At 36.8% G+C, this 23,421-nt stretch overlaps 1 protein-coding gene across 1 annotated transcript in view; it reads left to right on the top strand.

Moving 5' to 3' along the window:
• LOC117293829 (serine/threonine-protein phosphatase with EF-hands 2-like) overlaps window positions 1-23,421 on the top strand; it is a 94,590-nt gene that overhangs the window by 6,040 nt on the left and 65,129 nt on the right. Inside the window, exon 2 of the mRNA XM_033776285.1 lies at window positions 17,834-18,133. The gene's annotated coding sequence lies outside the window, so the exon portion shown is untranslated. The remainder of the gene's footprint in view (window positions 1-17,833; window positions 18,134-23,421) is intronic.

The raw sequence follows: 23,421 nt of genomic DNA, 5'->3' as shown, positions 1-23,421 counted from the left end.
CCTTGAGAAACATGTTTTGGGATAATGTACTGTTGATGACAATAAGGCCTGCACTCTGAAGACTTACTTTGTCTCCAGTTGTAATGCTATGCACAGTACATTATCCATAGTCCGAAATGCTGAATACAACCAAGCCTTACCAAGAATTGATAAATAATACACCATACTTCTTAATATTTATTGAATCACCATGTTGATAGACTGCATAATGTACAAAATGGTCCCACTACTGTCTTACAATGTAGCACCATTGTGCAACTAAAACATAATATCGATTGTCTTAGACTTTAAACTGAAGCCTTTGTCTGAATGAATTCATCCATGTTGGCAAAGTTGATTAAATTCTAATTAACTGCAGACTTTATTGAAATGGTTTACGCTGTATGTTTTAATTAATATTGATAAAAAATACAGTGTAGTTTGGTGTGTAATGCAGTTTTGTTTACAGTCCGTTTCTGTGTGGGTTTAGATCTAGGCCTATACCATATCAAAATATTCTGTAGCTTTTGTTACAGAAATAGAGGTATGATCAAGAATAAGTTGTCATTGGTGGCTTTTTGGATTAAAGCATTGTTTCATGGTGCGCCCATCATTGTTTTGTTTTGTCATTTGCTGGGCTATGTGTTCTGTGTCTTACAAAAAGTACCCAAATCCTTTAATAACAAAATTGAATGGTTTTGTACATAATTGGCAGTGACATACAGTGTAAAAGATCACAAGACACTTATCTTGGAAGACTGTAGGTTGACTGTAGGAATTACTGTTTTACAAGCACTCTTGTTTACATGTTTCCACGCTGTAGGAGGCATCCTTGGTCTTATTACAATGAATATGTAATAATAAAAATGAAAAAATCTGGTTACGTCACTGAACAGATCTTATGTCTGCTTGGCAACGACTGATTGTTGATTGTTGATTGTCATAAAAATTAATGCAGCGATGTACCAATTTTTTTTAATGTACATTATGTACTCAACACATAAATGATGCTGATAGTGGATCTTATCTGGAATTTGTAAACTTCTGCATCTAAGTAAAAACACGTTTAGAATTGGGTCTCAATTAATGGTCTATTCAAGCCTGCATACGCACTTCCTTTTATAACATTTGGTTGTTATGGTAATCTGAGAGTTTAAACAGCACACACAACAGATTTAAAAATGGCTAAACGAATTGAGTTGCCAGGCCTTAATATTAAGCTTGGGCGATATCACAATATTATCGAATATCGCAATATTAATTTGGACACAATTTCGATATCGGATGGATTTGGTTTTAATCGAAATATCGATATATCGCGATGTATCGCGATAAATCGATATATCGATTAAATATCGCGATGTATTTGCTAGCTGAGACATCTTGCACCCCATAGGTTTGGAGTAAAACCAGAAGAATAGGTCATTAGAACACCTCTCTTATGCTAGGACTGTCTCTTCTACAACTTTCACTTGGAAGTTTAAGACTGATGATGTCAAATTTCATTAATCGCGATTATATCGAATATCGCGATATATTGTCGGCGATATATCGTGAATAAAATAAATCGATATCGCCCAAGCTTACTTAATATAAGGCACGCTGCAGGAAGAAAAGGAAGACCCAGCTCCAAGGATTCTATTATAATATTAAAATAAAATAACAAATTTCTCCTCAAAATCCTTACCCTCAATTTATATGGCACAATTGTATGTTTTTTTCTTGTTTGGCAGGGTATATATTGTTTGGCTAAGTAATTTGCTACGTATAATCTGGGAACTTGTGATTACTTGTCAAGCAAAAAGCATTCATTGTTTCTGATGTTGTTTCTATGTGGAAAACCTGTCCGCAAATTAAATTACACACCTGAAGCATTAACTGCTCTCGCAGTAATGTCATTCAGTGGGGAGTACCTGTAGCGTCTTCGCATTCCAATTGACTGCTACACAGAGAATTATCTCAGTTTAAAACTTTTGTAAATTTATTCAACAAAAATCAATACCTTCTCTGGAGGATAAATGTCAGCAGTACCATGTAGGATTTTGAACTCTGTTCTTGATCAATGAAGGAGTACCATGTAGGATTTTGAACTCTGTTCTTGATCAATGAAGGAGTACCATGTAGGATTTTGAACTCTGTTCTTGATCAATGAAGGAGTACCATGTAGGATTTTGAACTCTGTTCTTGTTAAATGATGAAGTACCATGTAGGATTTTAAACTCTGTTCTTGATCAATGAAGGAGTACCATGTAGGATTTTGAACTCTGTTCTTGATCAATGAAGGAGTACCATGTAGGATTTTGAACTCTGTTCTTGATCAATGAAGGAGTACCATGTAGGATTTTGAACTCTGTTCTTGATCAATGAAGGAGTACCATGTAGGATTTTGAGCTCTGTTCTTGATCAATGAAGGAGTACCATGTAGGATTTTGAACTCTGTTCTTGATCAATGAAGGAGTACCATGTAGGATTTTGAACTCTGTTCTTGATCAATGAAGGAGTACCATGTAGGATTTTGAACTCTGTTCTTGTTAAATGAAGGAGTACCATGTAGGATTTTGAACTCTGTTCTTGATCAATGAAGGAGTACCATGTAGGATTTTGAACTCTGTTCTTGATCAATGAAGGAGTACCATGTAGGATTTTGAACTCTGTTCTTGATCAATGAAGGAGTACCATGTAGGATTTTGAACTCTGTTCTTGATCAATGAAGGAGTACCATGTAGGATTTTGAACTCTGTTCTTGATCAATGAAGGAGTACCATGTAGGATTTTGAGCTCTGTTCTTGATCAATGAAGGAGTACCATGTAGGATTTTGAACTCTGTTCTTGATCAATGAAGGAGTACCATGTAGGATTTTGAACTCTGTTCTTGATCAATGAAGGAGTACCATGTAGGATTTTGAACTCTGTTCTTGTTAAATGAAGGAGTACCATGTAGGATTTTGAACTCTGTTCTTGATCAATGAAGGAGTACCATGTAGGATTTTGAACTCTGTTCTTGATCAATGAAGGAGTACCATGTAGGATTTTGAACTCTGTTCTTGTTAAATGAAGGAGTACCATGTAGGATTTTGAACTCTGTTCTTGATCAATGAAGGAGTACCATGTAGGATTTTGAGCTCTGTTCTTATTAAATGAAGGAGTACCATGTAGGATTTTGAACTCTGTTGTTGATCAATGTTAGTAGCACCATGGAGGATTTTGTAACATTGAAGAAGCACCTTGTGGGATTGTCTCAAAATGGATTATTGAAAGCAGTCGAAATAAGCTTGGGACATGAATGTGCGCAAATCCCTGAAAAAATGTTGTTGTTTTCCCCCCTGAAGTTTAAACACTAAATTCAAATTACAATCACTCAAGTCAAATTAAGTCCAGACGACCAGGCCCAGCATGCAGGAACATAACTCCTCAGTGCTTGCCTAGCCAGTGTTCTGTTTCATCATGTCCACACAAGACACATCTTTTACCAAGGTTGGGAATTATAGATGCTTCTTTTATGGTTTGTTAATTGAAAACTACTTTTGACAATTTGGGATTAATTGACTCTTCCGAACAACAATGATGTACCTTCCCTAGTGTGTGAATGACCTGAACCTCGTTGTACTGTTTCACCAGTAATGGTTTCTCCCGCTAATGCATTAGTTTCCCATGGGAACGACGTTCAACGATATTTATGACTGTTCTTTTTTGTTTATATGTAGCCATTTAGATCATTTATGCGAGAGCATGGCACCAATGACATGTATGAAGAATGGAAAAAATCAAGAATGCCTCAAAAGTACATTGGTTTATTTAGCGCAAGGCTTAAAAGCTCACAGAGTGTGTTTTATGCTAACCTTCAAGTGATGTTGCTTTGTGGAACTCATTCTTTGATTAGGTTTGATAAGGTTGCTGGTTAAATATTGCAAATGATTTCACAATTTTTATTATTATTAACAGCTTACAATTGCTACCTTTCCACGGATTTTTCATTATTTAACATAATTAAAAGGTTACGATTTGAACATAACTCGTTTTTGTTCATTATAATACATTGGAGGTAATATATAACTGAAAAAGACAAGACTGTTGGACTTGTCCAGTCATGAGTTTACTGGCTAGATGCTCAAAACACTGGCCTCGGACCTGTCATGCTTGTTGGTCAGTGTAAAATTTGAGCCTTTTTTTTCCCTTAGGGCTAAGTAAGTGTACCATGCCTGTATTGTGCACACTGAATGCTAGTATTAACCAGCGATTCATAAATACCTCAGACAGTTTCGCTATTCCTATTGGTGGAGAGCGCGTCATGTGGGTGTGTATAAACCTTTGTTTATGACCGGTAAAAAATGTTAATTCATGGGTTTGAAACGTGACCTCGCACCTGTTCTTATAAGACAGTTTTTTCATTCCTATTGGTCGAGAGCAACGGTGAAACAGTTGTGCCACATCACGCGATACGTGCGATGTGCACAACATTCCCTTTTAAGGAGTTGTTTACCCGAGGGCGGCGGAGGGCTTTACCATTTCATAGCTGGAGGGGTGTTGTGTTGAAAGAAATCATTTAGCAATATTATAGTTTTTGCATTTATTTTTACTTTTTGACCAAAAAGTGATGATGTTTTTGACCGTAAAGGTATTTATGAATGGGAATCAAAGTGTGATGAATCGGTTTTCAACTAGTGGTTTAAACCCGCCAAGGCCTGGTTCTTGATTATTTACCTTGATTTCGTCTCGGTAAAATTATGAAGAACCAGGCCTCGTTAGGATTAAACCACTAGTTGAGAACCTCTTCACCACACATTGATTCCCTCAATTATGAGTTTTGAGCAGCAAAACTGATAGATTTTTGTGTATTATTTTACAATGCCACGCAAAAGAAATCTACCACTGGGTAAAAACAAGCTGTTTATAATACATGGTACGCTTACAAATGCACATCTAGGTAGAAATGGCTAAAAATAGCTTTGCCAAGCACCCCACCCTCAAGGAGATCATGATCCTAACAAGTGTGTCAGTCACTCACTTCATGTTTGCAGCAAATGTCACTGGGCGCCTTAACCTGTCTACACTGAGGGTCATGCTACCTTGGCAACACATGAGCTCAATAAACACTGCCCTGGATAATGAATTTGTGTGTAAACAATGTCCCATATACACCTCAGGGAGACAATGTTGCAGTTGAAGCAATAAAGTACGTAATATGTATAATTGTGAAAAAGAATATTCATTTTGGTTTTACCCTTACACCAAATACTGTATACTCAGTACCCCCCCAGTTTTCCCAAGTTATGTGAACAAAACTCACTAAGCAGACAATGTTGCAGTTGAAGCAATAAAATACATCGTATTGAATGTGAAAAAGAATATTAATTTTGGTTTCCCCTTACACTTCTGTGTATTAGCACTGTATACTCTATACTTTCTTGAGTAGGTAAAGAGTATTTTTCTGTATACTTTCTTGAGTTCTGTGAACAAAATCACAGGCATTTTACTCAAGTGGGATTCGAACCCACAACCTTTGCAATTCTAGAGCAGTATCTTACAACTAAACTGCTCACAAAAAGTAAGGAAACTTTTTTGAATACAGTAAATTTGTTACTATTTAATACTCTCTTTGTATATATGGTATATATCAATGGAAAGCTGAACTGTTCCTCTTTAAAATGATACCACATTTGCAATGATTACATGTTGCTGAACTTGGCTACACGAATAACAATGAGGCAAAGTCACAAATCAAATGTGCCAAAACAGTTCAGCTTTGCATTGATATATACCATATACAAAGAGAGTATTAAACAATAACAAATATACTGGTTTCAAAAAGTTTCCTTACTTTTTGTGAGCAGTTTAGATCGCCGAGATTACCTTGCCAACACATGACCTCAATAAATACTACCCTGGATTATGAATTTGTGTGTAAACATTACTACAGAGCCCTCAGAGAGACAATGTTGCAGTTAAAGGAATATGAACAAGAATATTAATGTTGGTTTTACCTGTACACCTATTTTTATACCCAGTACTTTTCCTGAATACTCTTTACTTTCTTGAGTAGGTTTAGAGTATTTTTCTGTATACTTTCTCAAGTTCTGTGAAAACAAAATCACTGGCATATTACTCTGTGTGATTCGAACCCATGACCTTTCTAATTCTAGATCAGTGTTTCACTAACTAGACCACCGAGATTGTCCGGTAGCTAGAGGCAGTACGAATCCTATATTTTAGCAGCGGATACTTGTATGAACTTGATTAAATACCAGAATTGGATATTATGTGAGATGTACTTTTTGTACTCTGTGACTCTCATCGACTGCTTATTGGATGCATTGTATCATAGCAGGGTAACCTTTTGGTAAATGTCAAAGACCAGGGCGACTTGGTCTATCCCAACACAATAACGCATTCAATAACAAATCTGTGGCAAATTTGGTCTCAACTAGTTATTGAAGGTCCCAGAAACGACTATAAGAAAAAAGAAAAAATCCACACCCTTCTTGCATAGAACTGTGTGCTTTCAGATGTTTGAGAAACTGGCTTTATGCTTATGCTTGGGGTTGAAAATTACCTCTTTCTCTAAACTATATTATTTCAAAGGGATGATTATTAACAATGTTTTATAATATCAACAGATCTCAAGTACTTTTTACCAAGTTTTATGTTCATTAACGTTTAGAGTAATTACCAAAGGTATACCCTTCCTTTAAAAACTAAGATTTACCTTTAAGATGAGTTCTTATTATTGTCATATTGATTTAGGTTATGATATCACACTTTGCTTAGCAATTAAGATTGATACAGTTAAGATAATTTTCACTAGGTATACAACAATTTTCATGAAATTCCACCTTTATATTTTTATACGTCATTTTGTCTTTGCATGCATTACTGAGAACATAAGTCATTTTATGACAAAAATTACAAAAGCTTTTTGTCAGGAACTTAATTCAAATACATTAATATCGGGGGAACAAAGAGAAATTCCTGCATCAGGTAAGATCCCAAATATAGATAGGATTGCTTAATGTGTGTAAAGTCCATCTCTGTGCTTCCTTAGAGATGTTCTTAATTTGTGTACCCAGTCTTTTTGCCGCAATTTCCATTCCGCTAGAGTATGCAATATCTGATCTCCAGGATGATGTACAATAAATCAGGTCGAAAGTCCACAATTTTTCCCCCAGGGTGGCTATTTTTTGTTGTTCACCAGTAGCAAGTACAGGTCCCGCTGAGAGACTCTGAAGGATTTCCTCTTTTCGATATCACCGTAATTTGTCAACTGTGCCTGGCAGACCGGGGTGCCTGGGCAGAGTCCATTCATTGAGTACATTGGTCATCACGGATGACAAGTTGACACAGGTTACACAAATGAGCACACTTCACTTTTCGGTCGGCCTATTTGTTTTAAATATCTTGCTTTTGAAATTCGCTGGCTGAAGTCCTGCTGTGTGTATTAATAATAACAGCATTTAATAGGGCGCACTTTCCCTGTTGAATTTTGCTCTGGTGAAGTAGCCAGAGAAACTTTTAGCAAGTTCTTTGCGAGACGCATGAGTTGGGAGTTATGGGTTTATTTCCTGTGCATGGCAGGCCTGGAATTTCATCTTTGAAAGGGCAAGACCATTTTCATTATGCAAAGAGCACTTCCATTGGAAAATATTGAAGTCAATATGAAACTTTTAGGGGCATCAAGGCAATTTTTACTTGTATTATGGAAATCTGTGTCTGGTTCCAGCACTGTACCATTTAAGAGTCCAACATAACGTACACTGTATGTAGTTAACATCTCCTGAAATGAAGAATTTCTGGAGACATTTAAGATAATTTGTTTAGTCTCCAATATTAACAGCCTTTGAATTTGGTGCAATAACTCCTTGGCCACAACACTTTATAGCTGATTGAAGATTTGAGCAATGTTGGCTGCCTGATACTTCATTCCTGTTAGGGAAAGGACAATGTGTTGTTGACCGCCATTTTTAAGACACTGGACACTATTGGTAATTGTCAAAGACCAGTCTTCTCACGTGGTGTATCTCAACATATGCATGAAATAACAAACCTGTGAAAATTTGAGTTCAATTGGTCGTCGAAGTTGTGAGATAGAAATGAACGAATTTGTGTGCGATTAGTTGGTTGATTTCGAGACCTCAAATTCTAAATCTCAGGTCTCAAAATCAAATTCGTGAAAAAATTACTTCTTTCTCGAAAACTAAGTCACATCAGAGGGAGCCGTTTCTCACAATGTTTTATACCATCAACCTCTCCCCATTACTCGTCACCAAGTAAGGTTTTATGCTAGTTATTTTGAGTAATTACCAAAAGTGTCCACTGCCTTTTAAACCACCCACAAACACCTGAGATGTGCGTTCGCCTATGGTTGGCAACGTTTGCACAAGTTGAATGCAGCCCTGGCCTGTGGTTGTGTCAGTCAGAGGTGTTCTATTAGTTTCAAAAATTGTTGTCATTGAATAAGTCAGCCATTTTGTTTTCTTCAAATGTTGTATAATGGGTTGTGTAATGTTCATGCTTTATGGCGGATACCAACGTGATATAAAACTTTTCAGTACCTGGCCTGGATTTCACTTCTGCCATTATTGTCAGAGTAATTTGTATTGTGACAGCACACTTTGCTTTGCAATCAAATTGATTCGCAGCTAAAATTAATCTTAGCTCTTTCAGAAAGGTACACACATTGTAAAGGTTTTCTAAAGATCTGAAAACAGCTGAAATTTCAGTGATGTTTTGACTACGTGCATTACCGCATGTTTATAGCCAGCCCGCATCAATTACTTTATCTCAGTTGATTGGTCTAGACAGTAACAGTGAATGAAGAAGCTCACTTAGAGTTGAACCCACACGGCCTCATCCTATGGCTCTATCTCCTAAACTGATTGGACAGTCAGACAGTGTTTAAGATGTTATACACAAGACAAGGCAGTGAAGTCTGCTCCTCTGTAGGAAATATAGCTGCTTAGCGTAGCTAAGGTCTTAGCTCATTTGAAGATGCAACATTAAAGTCACATGGAAGTGGTATTTTGTCAAAATAAAGCTTTTGTCACTAAATTATGTGTTTTGATGAGTAAAATATGAATAAACAAAATAACAATAATAATGTTATTTACAAATTTGAAAATAAGCCCGACCCGAGAGGGCGCTGTTCGTGACGTCAATCGAGGCACGATGAATCGCATGCAGTGCCAACACAAGATAGTAACGCTTGGCGCAAGCTAAAAACATGCAGTCAAAGTTGAAACAATACCTTTAGGTTCGTTACGTCTTTCAGGTACCTTCTTCCACTTCCCCACTAGCTGGAAAAATTGTTGGGATTGCGTCATGTTTTAGAAATAACTTTTCTCTTCATGTCAAAATGTGTAGTGTATTCCAGAATCTCGAAGCACGACGGCTCGAAGTGTTTTCTGCACAGCGCTGGAAAATACTTGCAAACCGACCCCATCTTTAGTTGTTTTGCTGCATCAAGCAGCAATACACTGGTCGCCTTGCACGTACGTGTGTTCAATGTTTGATCGAGGTAAAGTCTGCCTCGATTGACGTCACAGAAGGGGTAGGCGGAGTCACCCCAACACAAATTGTTTTTGTTTTTAAACATATAAATCGTTAAAAACAATTACTCAAAAAATTATTTTATTGTTCAGTAACATATACTCTAATGTTCGAAGAACAACAAATTCTATTTCCAGGTGACTTTAAGGTCATACTGCTTGTGCTTGATATTTGTAATTGCCTGTCCATTTAGCTTGATGCTGGCTGTAAAATTACATGTTTATTGTATTATTATTATTGGTTTATTAAAAAAGCAAACATGGCGGCCAAAAAGCTGAATTGTGGATGCATATTATACAAATAGTAAAAATACAAAAGTTATTACTATAAATATATTAAAAGTTGAGAAAAAAGCATTAAAGTTAAACAGAAACAATCCTGCTTATTAATCCCGCTTAAAAAGGTACAATCCTGCTTATTAAGAAGAAAGGATTGATAAATGTGTCAAACCTGAATCCTGACGATGACTAGAGCAAGCTAGTTGAAACATTGAGACCAATTGAAGAACTGACACCACGTTAGTGTAGTTAATTACAATCCTATTTAAACTAAAGTAGTAGTCCCAGCCTATTTTCTAACCCTCCGGCCCGGATAGTAGCTAAAAAGCAGGACAGTTCTTATCAGAACTGAGAAGTCTCCCGAACATCAGATAAATCTACTCCGCGGTAGAATAAAGAAAGACAGTTCTCTAAGAACAAAGTTTACCTGGCCAGTAGATACACACATGGTATTACTGCAAACCTAATATACAAACCCAAATTCAGTTTTTGAGTGTAAATATTTTTTAATTCGGGCTTGTAGCAAACCCTCATCAGGTTATATGCTTAAAGACACTGGACACTATTCGTAATTATTCAAAAGAATGGTTTTACCGGAAAAACTTACTTGAATGAGCAACGGTGAGCTGTTAAAGACATGGACACTTTTGGTATATGTCATAGTCCAGTCTTCTCACTTGGTGTATCTCAACATATGCACAAAATAACAAACCTGTGAAAATTTGAACTCAATTGGTCGTAAGTTGCGAGGTAATAGGCCTAATGGAAAAAAAAACACCCTTGGTACAGAAAGTTGTGTGCTTTCAGATGCTTGATTTCAGGACATCAATCTTATTCTGAGGTCTCCAATTCAAATTCAAATATTTTAGTGAAAAATAACTTCTTTCTCGAAAACTACGTTACTTCAGAGGGAGTTGTTTCTCACATTGTTTTATACTATCAACAGCTCTCCATTGCTTGTTACCAATTAAAGGCAGTGGACACTATTGGTAATTACTCAAAATATTTATTAGCATAAAACCTTTCTTGGTGATGAGTAATGGGGCGAGGTTGATGGTATAAAATATTGTGAGAAACGGCTCCCTCTGAAGTGCCATAGTTTTCGAGAAAGAAGTAATTTTCCACGAATTTGATTTCGAGACCTCAGGTTTAGAACTTGAGGTCTCGAAATCAACCATCTAAACGCACACAACTTCGTGTGACAAGGGTGTTTTTTCTTTCATTATTATCTCACAAGTTCGATGGCCGATTGAGCTCAAATTTTCACAGGTTTGTTATTTTATGGATATGTTGAGATACACCAACTGTGAAGGCTAGTCTTTGACAATTACCAATAGTCTCCACTGCCTTTAGTTTTTTTTGCTAACAATTATTTTGAGTAATTACTAATAGTGTCCAGTGCCTTTAAACATTGTGAGAAACGGCTTCCTCTAAAGTAACGTAGTATTTGGAAAAAAAAAAAGGTAATTTCTCACTTAAATATTAAAAGACTTTGTTGCTAATCTAGGAGCTTCGTTAGACTGACAACCACGTCCATACGAACCATAAATTCATGATTTTATCAACAATCCAGATGGGCGATTCCATGGTTAGTCGCATTACACTTTTTAGTGTCATTTCTTGATCTTGGTGCTAGTAGTTCTATGTGAGATATTATTTCCACTAAGTTTATAGACTGATTTGTACTTGACACCCAAGGCATTGAAGTGATGATATTAAAAATGTTGTGGGCGTTGTACTCTGGATGTTATAGCTTTGTAAAAAGCGGTTAGTCGCATTACACAAAAAGGACATGATAAAAAATACACTTGTCTCAATTCAAAAGTTTCCTCAAACTAAAAAACTTGCAAAGGTTTTACTACATTTAGCACACATCTCTTATACATTAGTATCCAACAGGATACTTTATAGTCAGCAACTTGAACTTTTAGGTTTACGTGGCAAAACCATGGTTAGTCGCATTACGGTTAGTCGCATTACAGTTTGTCCGGCCACTTAAGCCAAGCCCAATGGAGCCCAAACTGAGTTCTTGTTTGGCAAAATTGGGTTAATTCCTTATCAACAAACAAAATAAATTAATTTCACTTGTTTTTTCTAAAATAATAACGCCTTTTCTCTTAAAAATCATAGAAACACGGCTGAAATGTGTATTTTTAGAAAAGCAAACTTACATTCTTCAGAAATATTATTATTTCCCATTTTACTGACCACCTTTATTTTCAGAGTTGTGCATTCAACATAAAATGTTAAATATCTTGCCGAGTATGTAGGAATTGAACAAAAATAAAATCGCAGATTTAAAGTGACTTACATACATGTTGCCATGTCCCTGAAAAATCAAAGTTTGGGTTATTGTTTAAAAGTGGACTGTGAATTTAAAATGGCCTTGTTGGTTATCACAGGTTCCTCAATGCAACAAACAATTTGTTTTGTGTCGAAAAAGTGTGTAAAACAAACAAAAAACCTTCTTGATCACCCATCTCCTCGACTTTACCTGGATACATTTCACTGCATGTTACACCACACACCACTGACCATGCATTGCTACCCTTGCATCACTACCCTGGTTTGTAAGGCAGCATTTTGTAGTTATCATGTTTCTTCTTTCTGAAGGAAAATGGTAGCAAGAGGACATCAGCTTTTTGCTTTTGTTTGCTCTTTTGGGAGATTTTTCTGTGCTCTTCTTGATTTCCTTGTATTTTAACATCATTCTGCTTTTTCAGCCTAGGCAATGGTACAACATGTACATATGTCCACAGTTTTTTGAGTAAATTAGTTCCATTACTTCACTTTTCTACTCAAAATTCTCAGAAATGTTGCTTTTCTTTATTTTGTTTCATATGGTAATGATGAAACTAGATTGGAGTGGCACATGTACAACACATGGTATAGTTTTAACTTTTACGTGGAAAAAAAGGTGTTACACAATTTGTATTTTTTGGTGTCATGTCCATGTTTGCTTGGAATTTGAGAAATATTCATATTGTGCTACGTACTGTTTTATTGCTGTTATTATTATTATTATTATTATTATTATTTCAGTGCCTGTTTTTATACAAGATTCCTTCATAGTGGATACTTTTGATTGGTGGATCAATTTCCCGGGTTTATAATGTGTCAATTGAATTATATTCTACCTACTATTACACTTAGAAGTTTGAGTTTAATTTTGCTATTACCGTGAAAGGAATGGATTTATTGGAAAGATTAAAAGGCGTGTTGTTACCTTGGTCACCAGCAGAATTTGTCATGTGACCTTGGAGGCAAAGAAGGTGGGGAAAATTACTGCGTTGTCAAGGGAATGGACTGAATTCTGAAGCTTCGTATTACTCAAAATAATGTGTACATGTTCGTTATTGAAGAAATGTACCGCTAGGTTCAGAATGTAAAAGATTGACAGTATTTCTAAAAAAAGTAAAAATTTACCCTTCTAGATATATTGCAAAGAATTTTCTTTTATGCTACTTTCTAAATGTAAAAGAGTGAAAAACACCACTCTTTACATTTCGAGCTGTCCTCCATACGGCTCTTCTAAAAGAGTGGTGGTTATTTCACTCTTAGAGGGGTTTCACTCAAGGACAGAGTGAAAAATCACTAAAAAACATGCAAAATTCAATCTAAAAGAGTGGAAGACCACTCGAAAAAGGGTTGTCATTCATATGGCTCTTCAAAGAGTGCTTTTTCACTCATTTTTAAAGGAACACGTTGCCTTGGATCGGACGAGTTGGTCTTTAAAAAGCATCTGAAACCGTTTGTTATGAAATGCATTGGTTAGAAAGATGTTTTAAAAGTAGAATATAATGATCCACACAAGTATCACTCAAAATTGCACGGTTTTCATTTTACGTCGCGAACTAACACGGTCAGCCATTTATGGGAGTCAAAAATTTGACTCCCATAAATGGCCGACCGTGTTAGTCGACGAGGTAAAAAGAAAACCACGCAATTTCTAGGCATATTTGTGTAGATCATTGTATTCTACTTTGACAACATCTTTCTACCCATATACATTTTATAACAAACGGTTACAGAACGCTTTTCAAAGACCAACTCGACCGATCCAACCGTTCATAATCCAACTGCATGTTTTATTTGATTTTGTTTGACAACAATAAGGTCTGCTTTGGCAATTCATCGTCATGCTTCACATGGGAGGATCATTCATTCCATTTTAATCAGACTTTGACAGTTTGGTTGGCATTGACTACATTGACCAGTTAGGGTTTTAATGTAGGAATCATTTCAAGTTGCCAGCGTTAACGTTGCCATGGAAAGCATGTAATGGGCAGTAAACCCCTTTTCACAAAAAACTTGTTTCCTTGCAATGAAATTTACGAGCGTGTATTGTTCACATAAGTACTTGCTCATTTCACGCTTGCGCGCTTTCACGCTTTCACGACCTATTTTAAAATTTTCTATTGTACAAATTATATTCTTTATCTCCAATGCAAAACTAACATGTATGCCTTTTATGTGAAGAATTTATGTCCTTTCATTTTGTTATATTTCACAAAATTTTGAACATTTTGTCGAGAATGTTTTTTTCTTTTGCCAAGAATTTTTTTTTTCTTTTTCTTTTTCTTGTAATGTGAAAAGGGATGAAGGGTTATTATCTGGTAAGCATCTCTGAGAATTTGCCCTCATAGGTCTTACAACAAACTGCTGTGATCTTGTGGAAATGTCGGTATAATTTTAAACATTTTTGTATCATATTTTATTGTGATTTTTGGGGTTGAACAAAGAATTTACTAGAGTGGGATTCGAACCAACGACCTCCGGATTAACGTGCCGCAGGTCGTTGTTTCGAATTCCACTCTAGTCAATTCTTTGTTCAACCTCAAAAATCATTTCAAAATTTACCCATTCAGTTTCCCTTGTGGTTTATATTCATATTTTATTGATTTACCACCAAATAATGCCTAGTAATGTGGAGTGCGCTTGACATAAGCGCAGAATTCCCTGCTTCCTAAAGCGCCAATTCTTTGCTTATGATAAGCAGATCCATAAAAACTGGGCCCCATTATCTACACTTGAATAGTTTGGGCTATCTTTTTTCTACATAATAACACATTACAACTACATTAGCTGGCTTGATGGGTTGTTTTGTACATTGTAAACATACACAGAGTAAAACGAATTCGGGTCATCTCGTACCCAAGTCAACCCGTACCCAATTCAACTCGTACCCAAGTCAACCCGTACCCAATTCAACTCGTACCCAAGTCAACTTGTACCCAAGTCAACCCGTACCCAAGTCAACTCGTACCCAAGTCAACTCGTACCCAAGTCAACTCGTACCTAAGTCAACTTGTACCCAAGTCAACCCGTACCCAAGTCAACTCGTACCCAAGTCAACCCGTACCCAAGTCAACTCGTACCCAAGTCAACCCGTACCCAAGTCAACACGTACCCAAGTCAACCCGTACCCAAGTCAACTCGTACCCAAGTCAACTCGTACCCAAGTCAACCCGTACCCAAGTCAACCCGTACCCAAGTCAACTCGTACCCAAGTCAACTCGTACCCAAGTCAACTCGTACCCAAGTCAACCCGTACCCAAGTCAACTCGTACCCAAGTCAACTCGTACCCAAGTCAACCCGTACCCAAGTCAACTCGTACCCAAGTCAACTCGTACCCAAGTCAACTCGTACCCAAGTCAACTCGTACCCAAGTCAACTCGTACCCAAGTCAACTCGTACCTAAGTCAACTTGTACCCAAGTCAACTCGTACCTGAGTCAACTTGTACCCAAGTCAACTCGCACCCAAATAAATGTTTAAAAAATTTTTTTACTCGTACTGATAAATATTGTAGTTTAATTTATTTATTTATATTGTTAATCATACATTTAGCTATTCATTGTTGCAATGATTTTGTTTTCTTGTTTTTTTTCATGTTGCAGGTTTTTTTTTACTTAGGCCCTCTGGTGGGGAAAATTAATCAGAGAACTTTTTTTTAATATAGGCTTGTTAGAATGAATTTGTTGGGTTTTTTTATTCGGAAAAAGATAATAAGAACTTACCCAAAGTGTTTTGGTTGGAAAAAGTGGAACAGTATATTTGTTAAAATGTACTTGTTATCGGAAAACGATAATCAGAACATAACGCAAATGAATGAATTGAATGAATTCTTACCATGAAATTTTCTTTTGGGAACACTTTAACAGGAAAAACACCAAGGTAAACATGAAGGGTTGCGTTTTATACATAGTATATTTTTTCATTGAAAATAATTGGTCTCATATGAATATGGAGGTCGAAATATACGAAGAACTAGTGTGCATCTGATCTGCTCAACGCCTTTCACGGAGACCCTTCAACACGGGAATTTAAAAGAAACCACAATGGATCTGAATGAATATCCTAGCGGAACAAAGGCAGAAATGAGATGAACAAACATTATTAAAAACGAAATTCGTGAGATTATTATTAATAAAAGTGAGCTCCATATGATGGTAGAACATCATTTTTATTTCCTATCGCTTACAAAATCACGCCGCACGGAAATTCTCCATTTCGGTATACAACGTACGTTGTACGGTACGAGTTGACTTGGGTACGAGTTGACCTGGGTACGAGTTGACCTAGGTACGAGTTGACTTTGGTACGAGTTGACTTGGGTACAATATTTTGGGTACGAGTTGACTTGGGTACGAGTTGACTTGGGTACGAGTTGACCTGTTTCGAGTAAAACCACTGCTACAAATAAAAAAAAAATACAATTATGTGTATTTGTAATCATGCCCATTGTGGCCTCAAGTACCTATTCTTTCGCTACTGTGTATTGCCATGGCAACCCAGAACACGGGGCCGTCAACAATAAACGCTCTTTGATTCCTCATCCACAGAGTTGTGTGACACGCTATTTATCTTCATTTTCCTCGTTGAGGACTATGTAATTTTGTTTTGGAGGACATTGGTATGGGCACACTGTTCTGTTATCACACTGAGAGCGCTGTGGTACTAATTGATGCAAGGGCAGCGCTATACCTGTTGCTATGGCTTTCATACAAATGCTCTCTTTTGTCCTCAGCACTTTTTTCCCTCATACTTTTTTTATTTTTAATTTTTTTTAAATTTTTTTTATATTTGCAATGCTCAAGTTTACACATACAGTTCCCTCATACTTAAAGGCAGTGGACACTATCGGTAAATACTCTAAACCATTATTAGCAAAAAACCTTACTTGGTAACGAGTAATGAGGAGAGGTTGATAGTATAAACCATTGTGAGAAACGGCTCCCTCTGAAGTGACGTAGTTCTCGAGAAAGAAGTAATTTTCATTGAACTTGATTTAGAATTTGAGGTCTCAAAATCAAGCATCTGAAAGCACACAACTCCGTGTGACAAGGGTGTTTTTTCCTTTCACTATTATCTCCCAACTTTGATGACCGATTGAGCTCAAATGTTTACAGGTTTGTTATTTTATGCATGCAATTAGATAAATAAAGTGAGAAGACTGGTTTTTGACAATTACAAATAGTGTCCAGTGTCTTCAATTGAGTCTAGGCAAAAAAAGTCTCTTCTGACAGTAAATTGATGGTGACCTGTCTTGATTTTGTGTTCAGTAAAACCAGTTCAGAGTAAAACGTATTTTCAAATAAAAATGGCGTTTTAATTATTGTGTTGTAAGCAGGGCCCAATTTCATGGCTCTGCTTACCGCCGAATTCTGCACTACACTATCAAAATTCCCGCGTACGTGTAAGTGCCAAATTTCTGCGCTGTCCTTGTAAGCGTAGAATGCCTAGTAACGCATTGTACGCACGCGCAGAAGCAAAAGATTTTGTGGAAAATAACTGAAAGTTACTTCAGAGGGAGACGTTTCTCACAATGTTTTATACTATCAACAGCTCTCCATTGCTTGTTACCAAGTAAGTTTTTATGCTAACAATTATTTTGAGTAAATACCAATAGTGTCCAGTGCTTTTAACCAGTTTGTTTCAGAGTTTGGTTTTGAAAACATTTATCCAACCTTTTTTTTTTAATCAGCAGGATTCTGCCTGTAAAATAACCATTTATCGTCTGTGTGTTTTTACAGACAGCATCTAGATAAACATCAGTGCATGGACAGCATTTACTAAGGGGTCAATCAGAAGCAGTATGACCGTAATGTTGCATCTTCCGCTGAGCTAAGACCTTAGCTACGCCAAGCAGCTATATCCCTACAGAGGAGCAGACATCACTGCCTCGTCTTGTGTATTACATCTTAAACACTGTCTGGAGTGTCCAATCAGTTTAGGAGATAGATCCATAGGATGAAGCTGTGTGGGTTCAACTCTGCATGTAAGTGAGCTTCTTCGTTCACCGTTACACTCTGGAATCAACAACTATCAAAGAGGTAAGAGACTGATGGGTGATGCATGTGTCGTAGTCATAATAGATTAACTGAGTTTTCAGCTGGATTTTGACGCGTCAGTTCAAAAGCATTGTATCTCACACAGAAATGCTTGGTGCCAAAATCTCGGAGCATGCTTAATTTGTGTGTACAATCCGGCAATCTTGGGCAATCTTAAAGACACGGACACCTTTGGTTATTGTCAAAGACCAGTTTTCTCACTTGGTGTATTTCAACAATATGCACAAAATAACAAACCTGTGAAAATTTAAACTCAATTGGTTATCGAAGTTGCAAGAGAATAATGAAACAAATTTGTTTTCTCTTAGATGCATAATAAAGGCCTGAGGTCTTTTGTTATTTGAGTGAGAAATTACCCCTTTCTCAAAAACTATGTTACTTCAGAGGGAGCCTTTTCTCACAATGTTTTATACTATCAACAGGCTATTTTAGGAGATACAGCGTTTTTGCACTGACACATAGATTTGATCCCAAGTGGCGAGTGCTCCATTTGTGTGAAAGAATATCATCATGAAATTTGTATTGTGCGTATTTGTGAAAGATGTTTCATTGAGTTTTATTAAAGGCACTGGACACCTTTGTTAATTGTCAAAGACCAGTATTCTCACTTGGTGTATCCCAACATATGCGTAAAATAACAAATCTGTGAAAATTTATTTTATTTTAAATAATAACCGATAGCCTCTAAAGGTCGGAGTGTTGATGGCGCATGAACCGTTTGTTCCCTTGTGTTTTAACATTGTTTTGATGTGTGTGATAGAAACAAAACTATGCATTTTAACTTTTTCAATGTTGGAACACGCGCTAGACTTGCTTAATCGACAGGTATCATTTGGCTGTTATTTCATTCTTAATTTTAAACCATCTTTAGCACTCTGAGGAGTATGCCATTTTGCTTTTAAAGGCAGTGGACACTATTGGTAATTGTCAAAGACTAGCCTTCACAGTTGATGTATGAACATATGCATAAAATAACAAACCCATGAAAGAGCTCGATCGGTCATCGAACTTGCGAGATAATAATGAAAGAAAAAAACACCCTTGTCACACGAAGTTGTGTGCGTTTAGATGGTTGATTTCGAGACCAGTTCTAAATCTGAGGTCTCGAAATCAAATTCGTGGAAAATTACTTCTTTCTCGAAAACTATGTCACTTCAGAGGGTGCCGTTTCTCAGAATGTTTTATACCATCAACCTCTCCCCATTACTCGTTACCAAGTAAAGTTTTATGATAATAATTATTTTGAGTAATTACCAATAGTGTCCACTGCCTTTAAAGTGGGGAGTGTGCCATGCTACACTGATCACAAAAACCATTTCCCCACTTAATATCAAATATTACCAGTGGCATGGAGATGCAGGTATATTACAAAAAAACAAACTCATGATCGGAAACTGGTTCCAGTTGAATGAGCTCAAACAGTGAAACCTTGAAAGGCCATTAATTCCTTTATGCGTTAGTTGACAGACTCAAAACTTTAATGCAGGGTTTAACAAAGATAAATTTTACTCAAGTGGGATTTAATCCAATGACATCCGGATTAACATGCCAGCACTCTACCGACTGAGTGTTGGCAGTCTCCATATTTTGTCATATTTGTTGGGGGGGGGGGGGGGGGGGGGTGGGGGATGCCACTTAGGAGCCATACAACCTGTAATTGCTGTGATCACACATAGGTTTTGGGTACATGTACAACCTGGGAAGCAGCAGCCAGGGGATTACTTTAAAGGGGATGTGACTTTTTATTTCAGATATCAAGTAATCAACCACAAGGGAAACTGACTTTGGTGAATATTAAAATTTGATGCAGAGTTATTATAGGTTTTAATAGATGTAGCAATTATATCGAGAAAAAGAAGTGTTTAGATTTTTACCCATGACTAAGGGAAGGGGTTCGAACTCACATCTTTTTAGAGCAGGTTTTTATATGGTTTTAATAGAGGTAGTAATTACATCGGGATTTTGAATATGGTTCAGATTTGTACCCATTCACCAATGTGCGATAAACACTGTAAACTTAGGGAGGGGGTTCAAACTTTTTAGACAAGATGTCTTACCACTAGACCACTGAGCTTGCCTTGTGACAAAAGGCCAATCCAAATAATTTAACAATAATTAGCAGTGGGTAATGCCAACAATTCAAACATAAGTAGATGGAATAACTGCATTGAGTCTGGACTACTATTTTGGTTTATAACTCTACACTGAGGCACTGTTATAACTGTACTCAGTGGTTTTCCAACGAGTCATGTGGGGGTAAAAACAAAATACCGGCCTAGAACTCCAGTAGGATTCAAACCCATCACCCACACCATTCTAGAGCAGATGGTATAGACCATATTGAATAACCCCTTTGCTGCTATAAGAGTCGCAATCTTGAATTTTGTCAGAGTGAGAAAAGATAGTTGTAACTCACTCTTTTGAGAGTTGAGGTTTATTACTCAAAATAATTGTCAGTATAACAACTCACTTGGTAATGAGCAATGGAGAGCTGTTGATAGTATAAAACTTTGTGAGAAACAGCTCCTTCTGAAGTAACCTAGTTTTTGAGAAAGAGGTAATTTCTCACTCAAATTTTTTAAAGATTTCAGGCCGCCTTTTATTGGACATCTGAAAGCACACAAATTTGTGCAACAAAGGTGTTTTTTCTTTCATTATCCTCTTGCAACTTCGATGAGCAATTGAGCCAAAATTTTCACAGATTTGTTATTTCAAATTGCATGGGACATAATACTAAGTGAGAATACTGTTTTTTATATATTTTTTTTACAATTACCAAAGGGTGTCCAGTGCCTTTAAACACAGGGGATACCTGTATTGGACTTGTCTATCTGGATTGATGGATGGTTGTTTACGCAAGGCACACTTGCTTCTCTGAAATTGCAAGTGTGAAGAAAATTACCTGGCATTGAAAACAGGTGCATATGACAGCAATTAGGATAAGTGATAAAGCCCACCTTGATATAAATGTCAATGGATACTAATTGAGAGCAACTATTGGTGACAGTTCATGCAACACCATGAACACTGTTGATGAAGCCATGTAGCACAGGTAAAAATGTACAATGTCGAGATGTCAGACGAAATTAAAGCATGGCATTTGTAATGTCATATTCAAAACCAAGTTGCACACAAAGTTTTCATTTAAAAGAAAGGTACATAATAATTTTGTATTTCTTAAAGAATTGCGAGCCTTCTTTTAAGACACTGGACACTATTGGTAATTGTCAAAGACCAGTCTTCTCAATTGGTGTATCTCAACATATGCATAAAATAACAAACCGGTGAAAATTTGTGCTTAATTGGTCGTTGAAGTTGCAAGATAACTATGAAAGGGGAAAAAAACCTTGTCACACGAAGTTGTGTGCCTTCAGATGCTTGATTTTAAGACCTCAATTCTAAACCTGAGGTCTCAAAATCAAATTCGAGGAAAATTACTTCTTTCTCAAAAACTACATCACTTCAGAGGGAGCTGTTTCTCACATTGTTTTATATTATATAACTGACATACAGATCCTTGTCATTTGATTGGTTGAACTTACTTCAAGTAACATTCACTAATCCGCACCGGTGATCAAAAAGACCTATTCGCCCATGGGGAATAGCATTTCCCGATCAAGAGTTGGGATCATCCTTGTTCCCAATGTTTTTGAGCAGTACAGGGCCGCTGCTAAAACAAATGAGCACTTGTGCAAAAGGTTGTGATCCGATTTGCGCATTGTTGCCGCTACCGCGGCGCTATATGATTTTTGGTTGTCAGTAATTTGTGTGATTTTTCATAATGTTATGCTTTTAAAATACATCAAATGACAAGGATATATAATATCAGTTAAGTATAAAACAAATATTGAGTGGCTTTAATTCGTGGAATGGAATGACTATTATCACTCGGTAACATTTGGACTGTTCCATTTCACTCGGCTTCGCCTCGTCAAATGGAACAGTCCAAATTTTACCTTGCGATAATATTCCTCCCATTCCACTCTGAGCCACTCAATATTTGTTACCAATTAAGGTTTTATGCTAATAATTATTTTGAGTATTTACCAATAGTGTCCACTGCCTTTTTTAAGAGTGGCTTTAAGGTTTTGAGGCTTGCATGGGGAGGTATACAGGTAAATGTATTCACTTTGCAGTAATACCATGCATGTTTTATATCTACTAAGCTGTAGAGACCTTTCTTTTGTAACAAACCGCCTTGGTTGGCATGGACGGCCGAATGTTAGTAAAACACTCAATCGTATTAACAGCTTGTTCCCAAATTCAATATTTGTTCTGCAAACTTTCAATTAAATAAAATATCCCTGATAATTAGTTGTTTTGTTTTCAACACAATCAACACAATGTTTGAATATTTTTTGTCACATTGTTACAAACAGTAGCGATCTATTTTTGATTTGCATTTTCCATAGTTTTTTAACCTGGGTTGGCGTTGTAAAAGAAAGCTCTATAGAAATTTTGAGAACAGCAACAATTCCCAAGACATAATGGCAGCAATATTTACTAAGGCCCCTTTTCAAAACCACGGCTTTGGATTAGGCTTGAGGCTTCGTTCTCTCGTCTGAAGCCCTGAGCACACATACGCAAAGCACCCAAAGCCGTTTTTTTTTTAAAGTGCCTAAAACTTGAGAGCAGCAACTTTTCCTAAGACTTAATGGCAGCAATATTTACTTTACTAAGACTTGAGGGCAGCAATAATTCCTAAGACTTGAGGGCAGCAATAATTCCTAAGACTTAAGTGTAGCAATAATTCCTAAGGCCGTGTCCGAAACGGCGACTTCGGCTACAGCTACGGCTAGATCGCGCACGTCTGCCTATTCTTCAACACTGGTAGACGCGCTGATCTAGACGTAGCTGGAGCCGAAGTCGTCGTTTCGGACACGGCCTAAGACTTACTGGGGGCAGCAATAATTCCTAAGACTTACTAAGGGGCAGCAATAATTCCTAAGACTTGAGGGCAGCAATATCTCCTAAGACTTGAGGGCAGCAATAATTCATTTGAGGCAGTGAGTGCACACAATGACAGCAAAATAAACCAATGGGAAAATTTGTTACATATGCTTTGTAGGTATCAAACAGCCAATACAAACATTTGTTTCACAATAAGTAAAATAGACAGGTGAGTCTGTGTCTGGTTAAAAAAAGCCTAACATGTCCTGTTGACACATTTTATTTACAATAAATTGTGTAGATAGTCAGGAGCCCTAGATGCAATTGTTATCTCGCAACTTCGACAACCAATTGAGCTCAAATTTTCACAGGTTTGTTAT

The sequence above is a fragment of the Asterias rubens genome, chromosome 8 (genome assembly GCF_902459465.1).
Source record: "Asterias rubens chromosome 8, eAstRub1.3, whole genome shotgun sequence".
Classification (NCBI taxonomy): domain Eukaryota; kingdom Metazoa; phylum Echinodermata; class Asteroidea; order Forcipulatida; family Asteriidae; genus Asterias; species Asterias rubens.
The sequence above is the reverse complement of the archived record's forward strand: the minus strand, read 5'-3'. Positions and strand labels throughout refer to the sequence as shown.